Genomic DNA, 23057 nt, shown 5'->3' on the forward strand with positions numbered 1-23057 from the left:
GAACCAAATTACTTGAAATTTTTAAGCATTTAAAGGCTCTTCAAGTGTACATTTGTTTGTAAAGCCAACTTTCACTATCCCATCTTTTTATAAAGACAGAAGAAATTCAGCCAAAATACACTGTCAACTATTCCTTTGGTCCCAGCAAGTTTAATAGTGAAAGTGACTAACGTTCTCAACTTATCAAAACATACACAGCAAGTCCTCACCTTAATGTTAGGCTGCATTTACAACTTCACCACTTCAACAGGATTTCAGTAAGTTTCCAAAGCAGCTAATTCAGCAGCTGTGAACAGAAATAAAACATTCAATTAAAAATAAAATCACTTTTGAAAACTGCTGAATTTTAAATATATAACCAACTGATATCAGAAAATTGCAAAATGGTTTCATTAAGAAACTCAAAGAGATTCCCACAAAATTATCATCATATATCACTTTCAAAAATACCTTGTTAGCTATTAAAAAAAATAAATAAAATTACTGATATTTATGAAATAAAACCTGTGTACAAACATACATGGAAAGGAAAAGAAATTCTTGTAATTCAAAATTTTATTCAGCACTTGTCCATTAGTTATGCTATGGTTTCAAATAACTTTATTTCTTACATAATAGAAGGGGACTAATCTATTTGAAATAAAAATTAAGTAAATTTCCACACTAATCGCATTTATGAATAACATTCACTACATGGGAAATGCAGTAGCATTTCTCATGGATGAGCTAAGCATAAGCATCGGATAATTAGTAATTTTGCTTTTCAGGGCAAGTGGTAACTTTTTCAGGATGTCAGCTCTATAATAAGCAGGGCAGTCTTGTACAAGTCACTGAAATCAGCAACCTTGAAATACATTACATGTCAATGCATTAATGAATCTATAGCATATAGTTGGCCAAATCGCTTATCAATGGCATGGACGAGTCTTCAAAAAAAAAAAAAAAAAAACTTTTCCAGAAATGCAGTTTTTATATAAAACTAAAAATACGGAGGAATATTTGTAGATGCAAGAAAGCAGGTGATTTTGTATTGATGGGATTACAAGCAAAAGAAGGGGAAGATACAAGGGGAGAGAAAGCAAGAACATTTCTATGGCAATTCAATGAGAAGTGCTTGAGAGAAATCTTGTTTCCATGGAAACAAGATGAAGGATGTTAGTAATGCCATGTTTGTTTGGGCTGGTATGAATGAACTAGCAAGCCATGAGTATGGTATGCAAGAATATGAAGCATGTGATGTTAAGACAGACAAGATGAGACAAAGAACAATGATTAAATGAATCGTGCAGATTGTGCAGGAGGAATGGTGTAGTTTATGGATGTGGAGTTTGAAGGGAAGAATTTATATAATGATGGCTTGCATTTGAATGGATCTGGGATCAGCTGTCTTGAAAGTTGTTCAGTGAGTGAGTTTGAAAGTGCAGTCCAGAAAACTTTAGACAAGGGGGATACAAGTGTGACAGACAACCTAGAGGTTGGTCAGAATTTAGCTCAAGGTTAACCCTGGGCTTGAGGTATTGCAGTTTATATTAACTAATACCAAAAGTATCCAGAATAAGGGTGACATGTTTTGTGCACTGGTTCAACTCGACCAAAAGTTACAGACAGTCAGACTGGGGATCTGGTCAATTGGATTCTGGAGCTGAAGTGGGAGTATTAAAGCATAATATTAAAGGGGTTTTACACAATGAACACTGGATACTTCAGCACATGGCAGAAAGGAAGAGACCAGTGGAAATTATGTAATGTGGGATTAGCAAATGTTGACTACTTCTGCTAAATGTGAATGATTTGAACAATTCTGCCATGTTGTAATATACATTTATGTTCACATTTTTCTTATATGATGAAGTCTCCTATTATCACCTAAAAGAGAGATACTGTGGATTACTTTTACCTTTCTTCCAAAATCACAGACTCCATCCATTTTTTGGGACTGCCACAATGTGTTGTAAAATGTTCTTTCAGCCTAGACAAAATTCATCAGCTGGATCATAAACTAATACCAATAAGCAAATTGCCTTGTAACATTACCAACTATGAAAGATTATGTAAACTAGGATCTTGTTCATCACACAAGCATGTTTTTCAAATTACATCAGTTCAATAATCTTCAAGCTGAGGCATGTATTTAAGATTAAAGTTGAGTACTGTTTTCAACATTTTCTACAGAAAAATACAGGCACTTCTATGATTACACATCATATTCATATGCTTACTCTATTTATATGCTTAATACAGATTAAGCATATAAACATATACAATACAAATATAACTTATCTTAAGAACAAAATCATATAGACTTACCTCTGCTTTCATGTTTTCCTTATCTTCCAATGCCAAGTCTGAAATGGAGAAAAAATAAAATACAGTAAACAAAAATAAACAATCATTAAGAGATTAATAATGATGCCAGAGTTCCCTCAGCCAAATACGGGCTTGTTATTATTTTCATAACATGTTCAATTGGCAGAATTAATCATCATTAGAAACTTGCTTAACTAAAACCAAATCATTCATTAACATAATCTGTATAATACTGAGAATTTATAGAAATTGCTGGCAAATGACAACTGTTATAAGTCTTACTTTTAATGTATGGTAATTACTGGTTCTTTATTATGGCAATTCAGTGTACCACTTGAAGTGTAATAATTTCCTTATACACATTGATTCCTGAATTAAACCAGAATATCTAATTGTTCAGATAACTAAAAAGTGCTGCATTAAAAATCTAAGTTTGCTATGATAAAAAGTAACACTAAAGTTTTGTAATAGAGGTAAAAATACACTGCACTTTAGCTAATATTAAGAACCTCTCATTCATCAACAAGTTGTACACAAATCTTTGTGAAAATTTATTTAACCTATTTGCCATTAGTCTGCAAAAAAACTTATAGAAAACATGTTTTACATAGAAATCAAGTGCTCATAAGTTCCAGGAGTCTAGAGAAAACAATGCTACTTTTGTTCGAACTTACAAATAAGCTAAATTTGAGTTGATTTTTCACACATACACTACTCACTCATACTGCCCACTTTAATAAAAAAAAAAAAAAAACTAAATTTAACTAGTCCGTGCGGTTAGCTTAGTGGCTATGCGCTTCGCAACCATATGCCTGGGGAAGGAGTGTCCTAGGTTCGATTCCCGTCAGTGACGTGAGGAGCTTGAAGGATCTTCCTCAGCCATAGCCAAGTTAGCCAGTCTTGGGCGTGGACAGCAGGGTTTTTTCCCCAGTTTATTCTGGGGTTTTTCATCCTGCAAAGCAGGCAAAACTGGCCTTGAGAACTCAACACTACAGGCCATAGGATACACCGGGGCATAAGGCTGACCACCTTATCCTGTAAACGGAGTGAGGTCCGATGATCAATGGACCCTCGACACAAGGTAAAAGAGGGTATAAGGAAGATGATGATGATAAATTTAACTAGATAGGAGTGATGTTAGCTTGGTCCACCTTTGCTGCGAGTTGCACTACCTTACCCCAGTCCTGTGTGCTTTTCAAACTTTGTTTGAAAATCTAGCACACAGCCAACAGATTGAGTTTGAAAGAAAATTTTGTAATGGAATAAATGACTGAGATTTAGATCAGTATCACTTTTTATAAGTGATTCGATTCTCAATGATGTTTCTTTCCATAACTCGCTAACTTCCTAATGAAGGAAAGACCAAAATATCTAATCTTTAGTCATATAGCTGATTTTTATAACAAGCTGCCATTGTTAATATCGTCTAAAAATGAAAGTTTGACTATCCAAATACAGAAAGGAACTTGTTGATAAAATGAGAACACTTGATGAAAACTAGATTTTAAAGTATGTGCCACAGAACTCAAACCAAACATGTCTAATTAACAATCCATAAAATAATGACAATGAAAGATCTCATTTATCAAATGGAATTATGTGAACTTTTGATCAAGACTAGAACAGAACTTTTTTCCACTCACAACCAATACAAACTTACTATCCCATCACAAAGCAATCATAGCAAATTATAGTAGCAATCGACTAAAAGTATGAAAGTGGCAGACTCCATAGCTGACTAGCAAATTAAAAAAAATCTAATCAAAACAATATTTTAATGTTATCATGAACAATTCCACTGCAAATTCAGATCATAATCAAAATTATACTTCAGACACACTGTTCATTCATTATAAACAGACAATATTGAAGAACTTGGAGTATCTTGATTGCTAGACCATTCAAATTGTGATGCATCTGTACACTTTAACTTTTCAAAAATCCTTATTTAGTTAATATAAAAATTCTTCCCAGTTTGGTTATATGAACAGATGTTTAAAAATAAATCTGCTACTCATGTCAGCAAAGCATAAAAATTAATTTAAGATTCCTCTACAGCTAACACTGCATTGTTGTAGTTTGAGTGCATCAGTACACTATAAGATTTAATCAACAGGAATCATTTGTCCCTATCTTAGCATCATCATATGCACTCAAATTTGTCCTAAATGGACATTATATAAATATTAAGTATTGAATAGTATGGTATAACCTCCATAGCAGTTTTATTGTACAATGAAACTGTGGAGAATTCATGAGAAAACAAACACACGTAATAACCACAGTAATAAGTTTTAATAAGTAAATATTTCATCCTAAGTATCATAAGACAGTCAGTGCAGTAGCATGTTATAGAATTAAAATAAAATAAAAATATAGAAAAAAGTAAAACATATCTAGAGGAAAAAAAAAATTGCATCAAAATAAAATAACATATATAAAAATTATTTTACACAATTTTGTATGACAATTTCCCATACTTTAGGAATAGCAAGAACATCATTATGGTTTAAGATTTGGTCTGTGAAGTAGGGCTTCAGCACTTTCTTTATATAAAGATTTGTTTATATAAAGATCCATGTAGAAGTCTTCTTTTTCCAATGGATCCTATAGTTTGGGTTTTCAACTCAAGTGATGTGCAAGGCCAGATTTGTGTGGTTTAATAAGACAGATATGGTCTTGATGTTCCAAAATGCATTTATCAACAGATCTACCTGTCTGTCCATAGACAATTTACAGGAGCATGGAACCTCATACATGCCAGATAGCAGAGGTGAGTGTCTTTAGAAGGTAACAAAGTTATAGATCTGGCCGATTGGTTTGTAGGTAATAGGAAGTTTGTATTTCTTCATAATTTTGAAAGATGTTCAGAGATGCCTTTGACATAAGGTATAAGAATCCTACAGACTTGTTCTTGTCTAGGTTGATGTGTGGGGTGACTGATGATTTCAGTTGTTTTAAGATTGTATCCATTTAGTATGGCTGTATTTTTGATTATTTCCAATTCTTGGTTTAGAGATTCTTCAGGAACAGAATCTGTGCGCTCTGGTTACTAATGATGCCAAATTTTTGAGATGGATGATGAGCAGAAGAATTGTGAATGTAGTGACCTGAAAATGTCGGCTTGTGATAGACAGAAGCAGAGATGGAACCATCTTCTTTGGATGTGTAAATCCAGAAAGGAGATACCCTGTGGAGATTCTTTTTCTAGTGTGAATTTGATGTGAGGATGAAGAAAGTTTATTTTACCTAGAAGCAGGTGTAGTTCTTGTTCGGAATGATCGCAGACAGCAAAGACTGTCATGAACATATTGTAGCAAATTTTTGGTTTGGGTTTTAACGTGAAAAAATTTTCTTCAAGGCATTTTAAAAACAGGTTGGCTAAGTTTGGTGATAAAGGAGACCCACTGCTGTTCTTTCCTCTTGCTTGTAAATTTTCTCTTTCCAAGTGAAGTAACCGGACGTAATTTGAATAAATCAACATCAGATGGAAATTTGAGTTAACAAGTCTACAGTTTACTTATGGGGAATATTAGTGAAGAGGGAGACAATGTCAAAGCTAATTAGCATATCAGTTTCCAATAGTTGAATGTCTTATTTTTGCGTGAAACTGTTGAATTTTTAATTGATGAGGCTGAGTGGACTATGAGAGGATGGAGAAGGTTATATAAAAAATTGTGGAATAATTCAAGTGGAAAAGGCCAGTTTCTTGTTACAAGAGGAATCTTTAAGTGGGCTTTTTCATTTGAAAATAAGTTAGCCGATCCCAAACGAAGTTAGCAGGGTTCTCTTCTGGAAACCGGTTTTACCATCCCACATACAGCCAAAATTCAAACCACAGACAAAATACTGTTGGTGGTGGTAGTAGTGGCAATGGATGTTGGATGCCATTGATGGTAGTTGTGTAGGCAGGAGAAAAGTGTGTAGCAATGGAATAGTGCCCTCCTGTGATGAGTCCTTGGAGGTGTCACATAATGTTAATAGTTGTCCTATGCAGCAATCCAACACTGTATTGTTGTAATAGTTAAGTGCATCAGTATGCTACAAGATTTAATCAACAGGAATCATTTGTCCCTATCTGAGGCATCATCATATGCACTATGAAGATAATTCATGTTTGTCCTGAAATGGACATTAATACATCAAGTCTTAAAAATGACATTTCTAAATAGCAAAAAATAAAAATTTAAAAGCAAATTCAAAATATTATTAGTAGTAGACGGCAGTGTAGATGAGGTTTGCTGCAGTTGGTGGATTGAATATGGTTACTCCCTGGAGGAGTCATAATTATTCTTATGTATTACCTCCAGAGAGTCCAAAGACTCAGAGAGGACAGGGCACCAACTCTACAACTAACCACAACTATACCAATGCCATTTACCACTAGTATTTTCACAATCACAAATGCCCATGCCCACAGCAGGGTTCGAACTCGCAGCCTTTTGGAAGGAGAGCAGATACATTGACCACTCAAGTCAACTTTAGGAGGCCTAAGAATAAGAAATCTAAAAACAATTTTAACTGCTGTTAAAATGACATGAAAAGGAGAATGTATTTATAAGGTGAAACTGTGCAGCAAGTGGAAGTTTTTTAATATATATTTATCCTACACGAGATAATTAATAAGATAAAGTTTTTGTTCGTGTTTACATTATGCAGCTCCCAAACCTCAGATAATATAGGGACAAATGTGGTCATTTGTCCACAGATGTCAACTGCATTACAATGTCTTTATTTGCTATAGCCTCTGATATTCTTAGTTTAATTTTTTTAATCAACTATTTGGAGAGATGTTAAATTCGAACACACAAGCAGCTATTTCTGCAGTTGAAGAAATAGCTGCTTGTGTGTTCAAATGATAAGTTTTTTTTCTTATCAGTCACTCCATCCCCGAAATTTTTTTTTTTACAAACATACAAGACTGTAGTCATTCTTTTATGAACTAGAGTTTTGTTCAGATTATTAGCAGCTATCATCTATTTTTCCTGTTATGCTCATTTCATCCAGCCTCTTCAAAGGATGGAAAATATGACAAACAGCCAAACAGGAATCAACCTTTCATTCAATTGATGCGTGCTCTCTCATTGCATTCTCTAGGTGTGTGCTCTTTAGCACAATTGCAATTTTTATTGCTGTTAAGTTCTCTTAAAGATGCTCCTTCAATTTCAAGCAGAATCTCACTTAAAATAAGTGAGAAAATAAAATAAAATTTTAAGCTACTGTTATTCAAATTACATTAATTAGAATACAGTTATACTAGAAAGGAAGGTTCCAGCTTGATTCTGCTCAATACTTAATGGTGACCACTATTTCAAATCATACTTTGGTATCCTGAACAGTCTGAAGGTACCACTATCAGCAATGTTATGAATGTTCTGCTTTAGCATTCAGCTTCTCACATTATTCTGCTTATGAGTACAAAACACTTGAGAGAAAGGAAAGTCATCAAGAAACTAATGTGAAGAGGCTGCTAGAGAAGACATTCAATGAGAAATGCTCAAACATGGCAGTTAATGCATATTATTTGGGTATTCTAAATCATTGGCTACACTGATTAAATTGAACATTAATCTCGAATATACAATAGAGTAATGATTTCATATTGATGAAATTAAAATGAGCATTACCTGTATTTTTTTCCAGCTTGATAAATGACCTAAAATATGAAATAAAAATTAAAAAACTGTATAGTAATAATAAAAAAATTAAAAAGCATGGAAATGTTTGCATCAGTTAGAGCTAAAACACAGCAATCATAGTGATCAGATAAAATTCACATCACACACAAACTAGAATTAATGAAGCACAGCTTTTTTAAAATGTTAAAATAATTAAAAATATAAGTTGAAGAACAAAAGGGCACTGACAAGCAAATAATCATTAGATTTTAGCTAAGGTTCAGAAAAATTTGCAGTTCAGTTAAACATTCATATTTTGCCAAAGAAATAGTTCTTTGATGGAATAATCAGGTGACCTGGACTTGATGTGGGAGATGCTCAAGAACAGAATTCTTAGCCAGATGACACATTAATATTGCATGACAAAACAATGAGGAAGATTAAAGTCAGTGCAACTGTGTCCAAGTGAAATCGCTGCAAGAAGGAAACTGATGGAGTTTGAAATAGGTATTGTGATAGGATGCCATGTTGCAGACCTATCTATTTGGCAAATTGGACCATCCCAGTGAACAATCGATAATTTCATACTGAGATGGATGCAGTCAAATGTAAGTGCTACTTGCAGTTGACTTACAGGTGAGTGCTACCACACTTAAACATGACTGTATGGTGCTACAAAGAATATTAAAAAACACGTCAGCGGCCACATTCACTGCAGTTCTGAGCATTGACTGGAACACAAATCTGCACTAAAACAACATGGTTTCCACAGTAGAAATGCAATATTCTTACTTCATGGCATTTCTACAGAACTGACCACTATCTCTTTCAGCAAAGACAATGCATTGTCATAAGGCTGTTGCTGTAAACATAAAGTTGAAATTAAAAATAAAATATAAATCCTGTCATCAGAAACAAAGAGATACAGCAAGAATAAGTGAAGCAGAAATAGGAAGAAGGTACGGAGAGTTTTTAGAGAAACTAAAAAGCGTGGAAAAAAGGAAAAAAAAATTCGAATTTAAGGGGGAAAGGAGTAACGAAGGTGATAGAAGATGGCTGAAGAAACAGTACAGAACAGAAGTGGATTAGACAGGAAACAGAAGTTAGTACGGGAGAAGAGCATGTTGAAAATGGAGTTGGGAAACCGAAGAATTGAAGCAGATATCGCCACTAGGTAATGAGCATGAGATCAAGTCAAAACTGCATGATCACTCACCATTTGGTGATACAAGTCACCTCACTTAGGATGGCTAAAACGCAAGAGTCCCGGTAATGATATCACTGGAGAAATGATTAAATATGATGGCAAAAGTATGGATACAGAAATGCACCAATGTGACATGGTATGGAAGGGAAAATGCCGGGAGTGGGTGATATCAATATTAGTGACATACAAGAAAGGAAATAAACCAGAATATAAAAATCATAGAACAATTGCTTGGACAGAAAGACTGAGAAGACATTTGGAAGCATACCTTGCAGACGAGCAAGCTAGATTTAAGATAGAAGTGCAATTCAGATTTTGACAATGCAGTTAATAGCAGAGAAAGGTAGGAGTAAAAACAACATACTTGCTTTGTTGATTTTCAGAGGGCATTTGACAGCAACCAGAAAGTGACATTAGCAGTGCTAGAATCCTATGGAATTGACAGAAAACTTATTTCATTGTAGTGAGTGATTTTTTAAAATAGTCTGCCATAAAAATGTATAGATAGAAAATTTTTAAAATCTATAACATTTATTTTTAAGATGTATATAGGCGCACTAATCGAATTTGGGTATCGAAAAAAAAAATGACACATTAATCGGGAGCGCACTAATCAAGGTATTACTGTATTATTTATAAATATATTTATGTTATTAAAAATACTATATTTATATTAAACAGTCATATTAAAAGATGTTTATAAAAGAATGCAGTGACAGCAGTTAGAATAGGTGAGGATTTGGGAAAATGATTTAAAACAAGTAGAGATACTAGACAGGGAGACCCAATATCACCAAGCATTCTTCATCCCACATTTAGAAAGAGCAATGGACAAAATGAAGAAAAGATGCAAAAGGAATATCAGTACATGGGATGAGAATTAACAATGTAATATCTGCAGATGACATTGTTATTATTGAAAAAGAAGATGAAAGAGAACTACAAAAAACACTGGAACTGTTAAATGAGAAAAAGAGATTTGGACTTATGAACTTGGAAAAAAACAAAGACAATGGTAATTGGTGAGAACATGATACAAGTGGATGGAATTGATATAGAAAATGTAGGAACAATTTACAAAGTAAAATGACATGACTTGGACTGCAAAAATTAAAGATCAAGTTTGTAAAAGGAAAAAAAATCTGAATGCCATGGATAACATCTGGAAGAGTAAAGCAATTAGAACTCGCATACTAGAAACATGTATCTTTAGCAGTGTGCTACATGGAACTGAAATGTGGGTAATAAGTAATGAGAAACTTTTGGCATTTGTAAGAACTTGTTACAGGAAGATTCTAATAGGATGGGTACAGAAAATCAAATGAAGAGCTCTATCAGAAGATAGAACCAAAAGGAGGGGATTTAATGCAGAAAATTATACAACAGAAGCTGCAATTATTTGGACATCTGCAGAATGATTAAGGATCAGAAGATAAAGATATTCATGTTTGTTATTATATAGACCGTGTCAAAACAGAAAGAGGTAGACCATACAGAAAATGGATAGAAACATAAAGGCCTGGTGGAAAGGGGTTACGGAAACTGACATTGCACACTGGACAAAAGAAAGGTGGAAGAATATAGCAAAGGAGGCATCAGAAACCAATAGGGTGTTGCCCATGGTTCATGATGACGATGCTGCAGTAACTGCACGATTTGTAAACATGAATGTCACACTTCACTGGCCTCAACAGAGCCCTATTGAACATTTGTGGGTGTGGAATGAAATGGATTGTCTGTCCCCAAACAGTCCAGGACCTCATTACATGCCTGCAGGAAGAATGGTTCAAAATTATCAGGAAACTGAAAGTATGCCCTGTATGACTGCTGCAATCATTACAGCAAAATGAGGTCATACATCTTATTAAGGTGGGTACCATGGTTGTTTGTTTCTCTAATATGGTTCCAATGACTTCTTTTCAAGCAGTGCACATGTCTGAAAGTCTTCCCAGTCTTTTTTTTTTTTTTTTTGAAAAATAACTAACAGAATCAAATGGCATTTAAAGTGAATTAACATATAATGCACTCAGGCAAAAGAAATGTGCTGCTCCATTAGTACAACACAGGTTTAGAAAGTGAGTGTAGTAAGAAAGAAATCAGATGAGCAGACCAAAATAAAGAGAAACTTAAAAGTAGAATAATTTTGGCAAATCTGGAATAGTAAAAAGCAGTGTAATTTATGTAGCCTAATTAAATCATGTCATAGCTTGAAAGATGATAGTCCAAATGCAGACATCAGTATTTCCAAAATGGTTGTCTAGAAAAAATAGCAGTGGATAAAAAAAAAAAAACATGGAGAGAACAAGACTGAGGCCATCTTAGCATTTGCTCCAATTTTGTTATCCAAATGGATTGGTATAAGCACATAATGGATGGCAGGTTACTGCATAAATTCTGATTGTCAGAATGTATAGGTATCTAAAAAAGATGTAGAAAAGTCAAAAAATGTAGGTGGAGTTGAAGTACAACAACTATTTAATATTTGTACATTAATGTGAGTGGTTTCAAGTGCATACACAATTAAGTGATGATGCAGAGCTGATACAGTATCCCTTTTGGATGATTTCAATAGTATGGTTAATAAAAGGAAAACAGATGCTAGTGAATACTATGAACAGCAAGATTTTGAAATGGGGAAACTGCACATTCATCAAGTAGGACCAGACCGCTTGTAGCCTTTCTAGGAGTGCAAAGGATGAGGAGAAAACCCAAAAATTTAAGATATTAAGAAGGAAGCTTTATTTTTTATTAATTTATGAAAGCAATGGATCCATCTTACTCTCGACTAAGCACAGACATTACCTGAATTGTTAGAATAGGCAACTAAGGCTTCATGCCAGTATGTCTGAATTAAGTGTGCTTTCCAAAACTATCAAATCTCACGAACACACATTTTCAGGAGAGTAAAATCCTAGTACTTCCATGAAACTACTAATTAAAAATAAATTTTAAAAAATGCCCGAATTTATATATATAACGGAAATTTATTCCAACACTCCAAAATGTTAGGGGGGGGGGATAGTTTATAAAGAACTTAAAAAAAATTCACTATAGCAACTAATGCAACCTGATAAAGAATTGCAAAAACTGAGAATATATATATATTTGAATAGATATATTGACTTGGGATATTAAATATTTAAGTCAAGAACAGTCAAATCAATCAAAGTTGGAAGTTAATCTCAATTTAGGGCCAGTGTATTGTTAATTGTTCTAGTGCAAGTTTGCCTGTGTTGCAGAATGACTTTACTGGTCAAAAATTTTGTAATCACCGTATGATAGTGGTTAACGCAAAAGTAAACTCATTCTATTCAGAATAGATTTTTGATATAGGGAATAGAAGAGTGCTTCTTTTATAGGGAATAGAATATCTGGATAAAAGAGTGCAAAATTGAAAATAGCTGGAAAGATCAGAAATACAGAATCGAATTAAATTCTGAATGCGTTATTTTACTACATGTAGATAATCCGATTATTGTAATTTGGAACCTTTGTAATGCATGGAAGACAGATATGCATCCTTCCTTTAGAAAGGCATGGTTAGCAAGAAATTACAGAACTAGACAAAGAAAGAAAGAAATACTACAGGCTATATAAGATAACCTTATAAAACAACAAAAATTAGAGGATTAAGAACAAACCCGAAATGAAATAATGAAATGAAAAGATTAACAAAATGAGATGGTACAAAACAGAATATTTTCTTCTCTACATACATTATATATAATATTACATATACGCATACTTTTTCTCTATATACAAGTTATATCATATTAAGCAATGTGATAATTATGAACTCATATTATGAAAAAAAAAGAGAAACAGTGCAACCAAGATAGAAAGGAATGATGCACGTGTTCACCTAAAGGATATAATTATCTGCATGCATCGAAATGCAAATAATTCAGAATCGATATATATAAGAACGTATTAAAACATACAAACTAATAATAATAAAAATAATAATATATATTATTTATTATTAATATTAAAATTAAAAACCTAGTCTAATAATACGTAGATACATACACAAATACCGATCATGGAGGTGCATGACCGTTACCAAACGCAACCTACCCGAAAAACAAATGAGAACATATATTCACACTAAACCACTTTTACGTGCGTTTCATGAAATACTCTCGACCACCACCAATCTTTCGTTAATATAAATAACGCCGTATTTCAGCCACCTGTAGCAATCCTCTTATTGACTGCCAACACACCCAATATTGCAGTCAGTAACAGAAAAACCAAGTTCCTAAAGAAGAGAACAGAAGGAAATATTAGGCTAAATTATCACAGTCATGAAACTTCATTCCTAGCTCTATACACTGACATAGTGAAAAAAAGAAAGTAGCCCTTGGAGGTAAACGAGTTTGACATGCCTCTTCTAATGCCTTTTATTCACCAAATGGAGTAGGCAGAGCTGCTTTAGCACCAACTCCCCTTTTGAAGGTGGTATCTACTGTTCATCATTCAGCTTTCATTAAGAATGAGCTCAATGAAACAAGGCTGTTTAGCTATTTAGTAAGAGAATACCACAGCAATTTAAGCCATATTGGCCCCAAATCGGAACACTTTTATTATGGTCTGTTACATAAATTCCGATATATCACACATAATTAAAAATGTTTGTTAGTGTTTCTTTTTTTGCAGCTCAAGCATAATGGTATCAACCCCATCTATCACCTACTTCCACCACGACTGGTATTCTATGTCTGTAAATTGCGTGTGTTCTGAAGGGCCGATTTGCCTGTATGCGGGATGAAAAAACCGAGTTTCCGGGAGAAAATTTTAAATTTAATTTTAAAAATTAAAAATTTTAATGAATGCTGATGGTAGGGAGGTAACTGAATCAGTTGAGTTACTGAGTGAGCACTTTCCAAGAATATATCATCCAGGTGGTGACATTGCAGAAATGAATGTGCCAATAGATTATACGGGAATTGTGGTGAATGAAGTGGAGGTGAGTAGTCTATTGCATGACCTCAATGTCAATACATCTGTGGGATTGGATGGTATACCAGCTCGTGTCGTACGAGAAGTGGCTAAAGAATTGTCAGTACCCTTGACCATTTTGTTTAATTTGAGTCTCGGGTCTGGGTTAGTTCCGAGGGGGGGGAAAATAGTTTCACTGCATAAAGGAGGTTACAAGACTGCTGTTGTAAATTACAAACCGATTAGCATATCAGGAACCGTTGTCAAGGTCTTGGAGAAACTAGTCAAGAGAAGAATACAGGATTGGATAGATGAAAATGGGATATTGTATGGGAGACAACATAGTTTTGTGAAGGGTAGATCATGCCTCAGTAACTTGCTCACATTTTATAACACAGTGACGGCTGAACTGGATAAGGATAATGGGTTTACAGCGATTCTACTGGACCTTGCCAAGGCCTTTGACAGAATACCACATGGAACTCTAATCAGTAAACTGAAGCAGATGGGGATGGATATAGGGTTGGTGAGATGGATAGGAGGGTGGTTGATGGAGAGATACCAGAGAGTGGTTTATTCAGGAGTGGAGTCAAAAAGACGTCTTGTGACTAGTGGTGTGCTGCAGGGCTCTGTTCTTGGACCACTACTTTTCAATTTGTTCATCAATGATATAGGAAAGGATCTGAGAGGAAGTGTTCACTTGTTTGCTGATGATGCAAAGTTGGGTAGAGCAATTGTGAGTTCACAGGATGTCATAATTTTACAGGATGATTTGGATAGTTTGGAGGCCTGGGCTAAGGAAAATGGATGTCAATTTAATGTGGCAAAGTGGAAGGTTATGCATTTTGGGATGAAAAGAATAGCAGCAGTATATCACATTGGTGGAACTGTACTCCAGGAGATTGATGAGGCCAGGGATTTGGGAGTGTTGGTGGATCTGGAATTGAAGTTTAGGGGGAACATTGCAAAAGTGGCTAAATCAGCTCATCAATTCACTTGGCTTCTGAAAAATACTTTAACAAGGAGAGACAAACAAGTTATTGTTCCTCTGTATCGAGCCTTGATAAGACCCCATCTAGACTACTGTGCCCAGATATGGGCGCCAGGGTTTCTTCTTGATGGGGAGGAGGTGGAGAGGATCCAGAGACGAGTGACCAAGATGATAGCAGGTCTGTGGAATGAACCTTATTAGAACAGGTTGAAGATTTGTGGGTTGCAAAAATTGGTCGATAGGCTGAAAAGGGGTGATATGATTGAGACAGTCAAATTACTGAAGGGTTTCTATAAGATTAATCCAGAAGATATTTTTGAGAATTGGACTGGTGGTAGGAGGACTAGGGGGCCATACATGGAAGCTGGGCAAGAATGTGGTTAGCAGCGGTGTTAGAGCTAGGTTTTTTACTTGGAGAGTGGTGAATGAGTGGAATAAGTTGCCAGAGTCTGTTATGGGTGCTACACGACTGTGAATGAGTTCAAGGCGAGGTATGATAGATACTGTGTGAATATCGAATAGCTGTTCTTGACATGATGTTAGGGCCTCCCTCGATGAGTCTGTCGACTCCTTGGAGTTGCCCAGAATAATAATAATAATAATAATAATAATAATAATAATAATAATATACTACAAGCAAATAAATAACTGTACACGGCAAAATGATTTCAAGGAATGACGATGGTAATGAGGTCACTGAATCAGTCGATATAGTGGAGTTACTGACCTAGCACTTTGCAAAAGTATGTCATCCAGGTGGTGACATTGAAAAAAATGAAGGAACCATTAGTTTTTACGGGAATTGTGATGAATGAAGTGGAGGTGAATAGTCTATTGCAGAACCTTAATGTGAATACATCTGTGGGAGTGGATGGTATACCGGCACGGGTCTTGCTTGAATGGCTAAAGAATTATCAGTGCCCTTGACCATGTTGTTTAATCTCAGTCTTGGGTCTGGTTTAGTCCTGAAGGTGTGGAGAGAGGGGAAAATAGTTCCACTTCATAAGGGAGGATCCAAGACTACGGTTGCAAATTACCGACCGATCGGCATATCAGGAGTCGTTATGAAGGTTGTCAAGTGGCGAAAACGTACCCCAAATATATTGGCGGATGCAAAGGCTATAGTGGAAATGTGGTTGTACCAAAAAAGATTGAGGGTCCAGTCCAATCCAAGAAGACAAATATGATCGTGTTTGGATATCTCAGCTTACATCCCTCTCCCTTTCTGAAGTTAAGGAGGAGATATGTGAGCCCTTTCTTCAGAGAGATCACATAGAGTTGAGTTTTGGTGGCATGGAAGTTTACAAGATTGTTCTTACCCCACTGGAATATAGCTAGGAGATGTGAATTCAGGTTCCTTCTCGTGGTAGAACTTGAGAATTCTAATATTTGAGCAGTACATAATTTGTCAAATGAAAAGGAGTAATGGAGCTGTATTCTGTCATTGTCAAAGCTATTGATAGGATTGGAAGTCTGGGAGAGCAGATGATTTATACACAAGAAGAAGATCACCACTTTCTCACTGCCAGTGAGAAAGTGGTGATCCAGTTGCAGAGTTAGGTAGCAGACTATAGGATAGCCGTTTGTTAAGTAACCCTTGTGCCAAACCCGATAAAATGTCTATAGAATGTCGACGACTTCCACGTAAGTTTCTCCAAATTTCTACATGGTTGAATCTGGAGGTGGATGGTAAAAGCAAGATCAGCTGTAGGTCGTAAGTGTTGGAATCTATATTGTTGGTTATTGATTAATTGGTATGTCTCTAGGTGGTTCAAGAGTGGTTGTTGATAAATGTCTCTCCATAATTCTAGAGAGAACAGAAGTGAGAGCAGTGAGACGGTATTTCGTCTCACTTTGGGATGGGCTGGATGTGGACCTGTTTCCATGTTGTAGGGTAGATGACATTGAATAGGATCGATTTCAGAAGCGATACAAGATTGGTGGTAATTCTGGGGTGCAATTTTTAATAGAATAGGTGGGATACCATCAGGACTATATGCCTTGCTTTTAATCAGATTATTAAGGATTGTTAGAATATCTTTTTGTCAGAAGACAATGGGGGACATAAAGAGGACCATTCTAGGTGGAGTGGAGGGAACTTTGCCCAGGTCATCAACGAGCAGAAAATTCTATATACAATCAGTATCTTGAGATGCTGATGAGGTTACCTAAGTGATCTTAATATTCTAATTTTTCACAGGTGTGAGTGTTATTTTATGAAGTCCTGTTGTTTCGATATCCCAGCTATATTAACAGTAATGTTGTCGATTACAGTAAAGCGAATGTCTGCATACCTTGTGTTCTTTATTCAAAATCACTGGGTGAATTTGTACAGTGTTATTGTTTTGAAACTTATGAAACGTTATGGCGTTTGAACAAAGAAAGACCATTTCAAGTTCGAATCTAATCACCGTCTACAAGCAGAGAGACTTGTTCTAAGCCAGTCTTGGATAAGACCATGTTTAGGACTTCTTAAAATTTGTTCTGTCTTCAATATCATACCGTTTCTAGAGACAAACTGAATTAAGTAAAATTATCCGTGTCAGAAATCAACTTAACTAAGTTGATTTCTGATACGAGCCTGAAGGGTTTTTTCTCTCGCGAAAACTCGAGAGAATTGATCGTAGAACTTATACTATTTCAGTCAATAGTAGTCCGCGCAGTTAGCCCAGTGGCTTTTTGCTTCGCAACCATATGCCTGGGGAAGGAGTGTCCTAGGTTCGCTTCCCGTCGACGACGCGAGGAACTTAAGGATCTTCCTCAGCCATAGCCGAGTTAGCTGGTCGTGGGTGTGGACAGCAGGGTTTTTTCTGCCAGTTTATCTGGAGTTTTTCATCCTGCAAGCAAGAAAACCGGCCTTGTGAACACACACGGAATATAGCCAGGAATACTGACCCAGCCACAGTCCTGATTCGTCAGCCTGCGCCGGTTTCGGAGCCCGCATAAAATTTGGGGAACCTAGATGGTGCCATAACCCCCCCCCCCCGTAAAAAGGGGGACTCACGGCTACTGTACGATCACACGGTAAGGAAGGAATTCAATAGTATACAGTGTTAGGGACTACGAGAGAGCAGAAATTGTATGCTGTGCTCTCTCCTCAAGATGCTAATTAAAATGATTGATAGTCTTGCAGCAGCTACTGTATTTCTAATTGACTCAGACTACAGATGCCCTTTAGGGAATAAAATGTGTTTGTAGATTTATTTCATTTGCTTCATTACTAACCACAAGATCTATTCCTATAGATATCATAAATCTTTCAAAAATATTGTTTAGAAGCCACTTTTTTCCCCAATTCAAAAGTGAGTACATGAGAAAAAGAAAGGCCTAGCCATAGATTGGCCATTTCACTTCGGTCTTTCGGAATGACCAGTGAAAAATGACATTTTAAGTGAAACATATGGCTACACGATGTCCGTGATATTTTCCTCATATGTCCAGGCATCAAGAAAATAATGAATTCAACATTCCTCTAAACACCACATGACTCGATGAAAATTTTACCTCTCATGGAAAGAGGCCATTAACATATTCAGTGAACGATGGTGAAAATTTAATGGACGTCGAATTTTAAAACATTAAGAAAAACATTATATAATTTTTGTTAAAGATACCAAGTAATTTTATTTTCTTGGTTTTGATCATTTTTCCCAAGTAAGCAAACAGACAAGTAAGTCAAGTTTGCGCCTGAACGTGGTTCAAGACTAATGGTGGTGGTGCAACACCAAGGCAACTCGTGGTAAAGATGGTTAAGTTCTGATCACTTTCCTTAGTATTTCCATAAATGTAAAACACATCTTCTAGGAGATGTATGATGTTATACATTATAGGTGGGGTTCAATACCCAGACCGGTTTCACCCTTTATTGAGGTCTCATCAGTGAGTAGGTAGACCCTGAAATGCCAAGGTTTAAGCAATACAGAGCTTATCAATTTTACCAATGCAAGTTGCCACAAGGTGCTTTGACCTAATTTAACATATATTATACCCAAGGTATAATATATGTTTTAATATAACTTTTCACATCTTTCTCTCTCCCGGAGATTCTTAATAATAAGGTCAAAGCACCTTATGGCAACTTGCATAGGTAAAATTGATAAGTTCTGTATTACTTAAACCTTGGCATTTCAGGGTCTGCCTACTCACTGACGAGACTTCAATAAAGGTTGAAACCGGTCTGGGTTGTGACCCCCAACCATAATGTATAACATCATACATCTCCTAGGAGATGCGTTTTACATTTATGGAAAATACTAAGGAAAGTGATCAGAACTTAACCATCTTTACCATGAGTTGCCTTGGTGTTGCACCACAACCATTAGTCTTGAACCACGTGCAGGCGCAAACTTGACTTACTTGTCTGTTTGCTCACTTTGGAAAAAGGATTAAAACCAAGGTTATAAAATTACTTGGTATCTTTAACATATATTATACCCAAGGTGAAAACTTTTTACATTATATAATTTTATCCTGTTTTGAAGACCTGGAATGAAAACAATGAGGATTGATCACATTTGTCCGTTGTCTTGCGTCGTTCGGAATCGGAATTCGCTGAGATAAAATTTTCAGAAAGCATTTGATCATTTGTTAACTTTCGTTTGCATAAAAAAAAGTATCATTTAAAATAGTATCTCCTGTTCCAGAAATCGCCAAAAACCAAAATAGGTAGCTTTGTCAGCATATTTTTACATCCAAACAGGTTCTCAACAAGCCTATTGATAAATTTATGTGCGAACCTGTTCATTTGAAAAAGAAAGTGAATGATTTAATTCTTCGCCATTCACTAAGAAATGTGCAGAGTGTTCCTTCGTTTGAAGAAAAAAAATTATACTGCATAAATTTGTCGTGATTGGTCTGATAATGTGCTTACCTGGTAGTGATACATTTATTGATAAAATATTCTCAAAATTATGAGACATGAACTACTATAGCAGTAAAAACGAATAGTTGCTTATTTTGCGAGGAACTGTGAGAAACTGACAAGAAATCCTGAATAATGAAAATATAATTTCTTCAGAAAAATATCAACCTCTTCTTAATTAATACACCTAGATAAGTGACTTAGAATGCGTTTTTGTAAATGCCATACGTATTGAAAATATGTTTGTATCAAACGTTTTATCTCTACCTTTGCAAACAAACCTTTCCCAACTCACCAAACACTAAAACTTGGCCACTTTAGTTAGGATATTTGTTACATAAAACAAATATCCCTGGATATTACAGGTAGTAGATTGTATATCCTGCTTTCGATTTACTTCTCAATTTCCCATTTAAATACTTGCCTAGATTGATTATCATGCTCGATTACGTATACTCTGCATTAGCTGAATAGAATTTAATTAAATTTGGGATTTCTAATGAACAAAAGAAAATTGCTTTTGACAAATTAATTTGAACTGATACTAGAAATTACCCATCAGATAAATGGAATTTAATGAAATTTGTTAGAAACAATGATTTTCTAACGATTTTGTTAGAAACAATGCACCTTTATTGGCAAAATGAATGGAACTAATATTACTCAAGTCCCTATTGGATAGATGGCATGTTTAGGACTTCTTAAAATCTGTTCTGTCTTCAAAATTATACCGTTTCTAGAGACAAACTGAATTAAGTAAAATTATATCTTTCAAGTATGTAAACTAAAACTGATTGCTGTTTAACAAAATGAGATCAAATTTTAACACCGACGTGCGATTTTTACAGAAATATTGATTCTGTTGAGAGTCCTTTAAATAGCTCAACTTTGCTGCAGACATCACGATAGTTTAACGAAAACAACACTTTTTTTTCCCCACAGGGAATAAACGAGGCCATTTCAGCTTTATGGTGGAGATTAATGGGAGTCAATCTCCACTGTCAACCGATCAGAGACAGCTAACCCAGACTGTAAGGTATTTTAAACGGCATCGGGTGAAGACAGTACAGCACACACTCTGCATCTCACGCTGCCTAAGTATAACACAGCATATTATCCGAAATAGTGTCGATTATGAGGTTGATTTTTTAGTCACGGTGTTTCCTATGTTTCTGGGAGAAAAAGCGCTTGCCCTTGCCAGAGATCGACTAACTGAAAACCCTGTCAAACAAAGGGTTAGGAAAAATTCCTCCAATCGATAACTAAAATCGAACTTCGAAAACCTCTTTCTTCGGGAGGCCTAGCACTACGGATGCGATTGTCATTTTGGCATAGCTACACAAGCCTTTACAATGAAAACGCGACAATCAAAAATATAGCTTTGAATGATTTCAACTTATCTTATATAAACACTTGTTTCCGAACCTGTTTCATAAGATTTTTCCTTATTCTTCAATTTATAAAATCTGATTTATAAAAAATCAGAAATTATTTTTCATACAAGTTCAATTGCTGCTCTAAGCAAAAGAGTTCAATGCAGTAATTTCTATTGTTATAGTTCAAAGTTGATAGATTAAAAAAAAAAATTAATTTCATTTTTATTGGTAAAACAGTATAAAACTCGATTTTTTTAAAACTATAATTGGGCCTGCTTTTTCTATTTAAAAATAATTCTATATGAAGAATATTTTCTTTCCCTTGCTTGATTAAAGTTTCTGAAGTTTGGAATTTAGGATCACTATTTATAAATGATGTTTCAAAAGGACTATTTTAATGACAAAATTTAGGCAAAACAAAATTATATGTGTAGTATACTGTCGTCAGAAAGGGCTATGGTTCAATTGCGCTGACAATAAATCATATGACTATACAAAAATCAGATTATGAAACTAACCTGCTTATAAGCTTGTTATTCTTCTATTTTTTAATGGTTTGGTTTTTAATCTGAATTCCTTATTATTAATGTATAATACAGTCGAATTTCAGATGTTCTTTCAATAAGAGAATTTTGATATGGAATGATCTAGAAATATAATCATATTATAACTGACCTTCGACATTGCTTTCTGCATTTAATAAAGACTAATCCATGAAATGAAATCCATGAAAGCTTCATTTGAAAATATCGGCAGGATTCTTCCCTTATGTCTAGGGAGTAGTTAGGTACACTGATAGCATAGTTTTAATTGGGTTAATTGGATTTTTTATTTAGTCGCCTTATCTAAAAGATTAAATCCATCCTCCTTGTCATGTGTTTCACTCCAAGGTAATTTTAATGGAAAGTTTTAATTTTTCCATTAATCAAAAAGTAATTAAATTCATCCCCCCATCGAACCTGTCTGGACTTGTTTTCGTGGCTGGTCGTTTTGAGGTTATCAGACGGTTGCGTTTATATCACGTGACAGCATACCTGACTTGTCTTGTGGTTGTCTGCAGTTAGGTCACATGGTAGTTCCCTGTCATGTATTTCTCTCCAATGGGGAGAGAACTATGTGACTGTGTGTGTGTGTGTGTGTGTGTGTGTGTGTGTGTGTGTGTGTGTGTGTGTGTGTGTGTGTGTGTGTGTGTGTGTGTGTGTGTGTGTGTGTGTGTGTGTGTGTGTGTGTGTGTGTGTGTGTGTGTGTGTGTGTGTGTGTGTGTGTGTGTGTGTGTGTGTGTGTGTGTGTGTGTTTTATAAATAAGAACCTCTGTCTAGTTCTTGAATTGTTTCTTGAAATCATCTAAATATGTCTAAAGCTAGTGCTAAGTACTTTCTTACTAACGGAGTATGTCTGTGTTTATCTATGTCAGGGTTAGATCCTGAAATATGTCTTGAATCCCGTTCAGCTACAATAGTTTTTGCTGGTTCTGATGTATGGGATGTGTTGAGATTCCAGCTTCCACAAATCAAACGATGCCCGCAGGAAAATGGAGGATGGGAATTTTCTCTTCCCTCCTGCACTGTGAGAGCGGAAGGAATTCTTGTTCGTTCTATTAATGGCGATAGAGTGATACAGTGTGATCAGATGTAATATTGAATTGATTGATTGAATCATGCAAGTAGTATTTCCCAGCATCTTGATGTTTAAAAGCAAATGCTAACGTGTTTCGTCTTATGTCAGAGGCTCTTGCATACAGTTTCAAGGATGTTTT

At 35.3% G+C, this 23057-nt stretch overlaps 1 long non-coding RNA gene across 1 annotated transcript in view; it reads right to left on the reverse strand.

The window, feature by feature from the left end:
• LOC150108689 (uncharacterized) overlaps nucleotides 1–13211 on the reverse strand; it is a 134540-nt gene extending 121329 nt beyond the window's left edge. Inside the window, exons 1-4 of the long non-coding RNA XR_016548140.1 lie at nucleotides 13162–13211; nucleotides 7935–7963; nucleotides 2308–2345; nucleotides 210–286 (exon numbers count right to left, since the gene is read on the reverse strand). This is a non-coding gene — a long non-coding RNA (uncharacterized LOC150108689). The remainder of the gene's footprint in view (nucleotides 1–209; nucleotides 287–2307; nucleotides 2346–7934; nucleotides 7964–13161) is intronic.
• Between the last annotated feature and the right edge of the window lie 9846 nt (nucleotides 13212–23057).

Source organism: Typopeltis vanoorti, chromosome 3 (assembly GCF_054136105.1).
Source record: "Typopeltis vanoorti isolate ZY-2024b chromosome 3, IOZ_Tvanoo_1.0, whole genome shotgun sequence".
Taxonomy (NCBI): domain Eukaryota; kingdom Metazoa; phylum Arthropoda; class Arachnida; order Uropygi; family Thelyphonidae; genus Typopeltis; species Typopeltis vanoorti.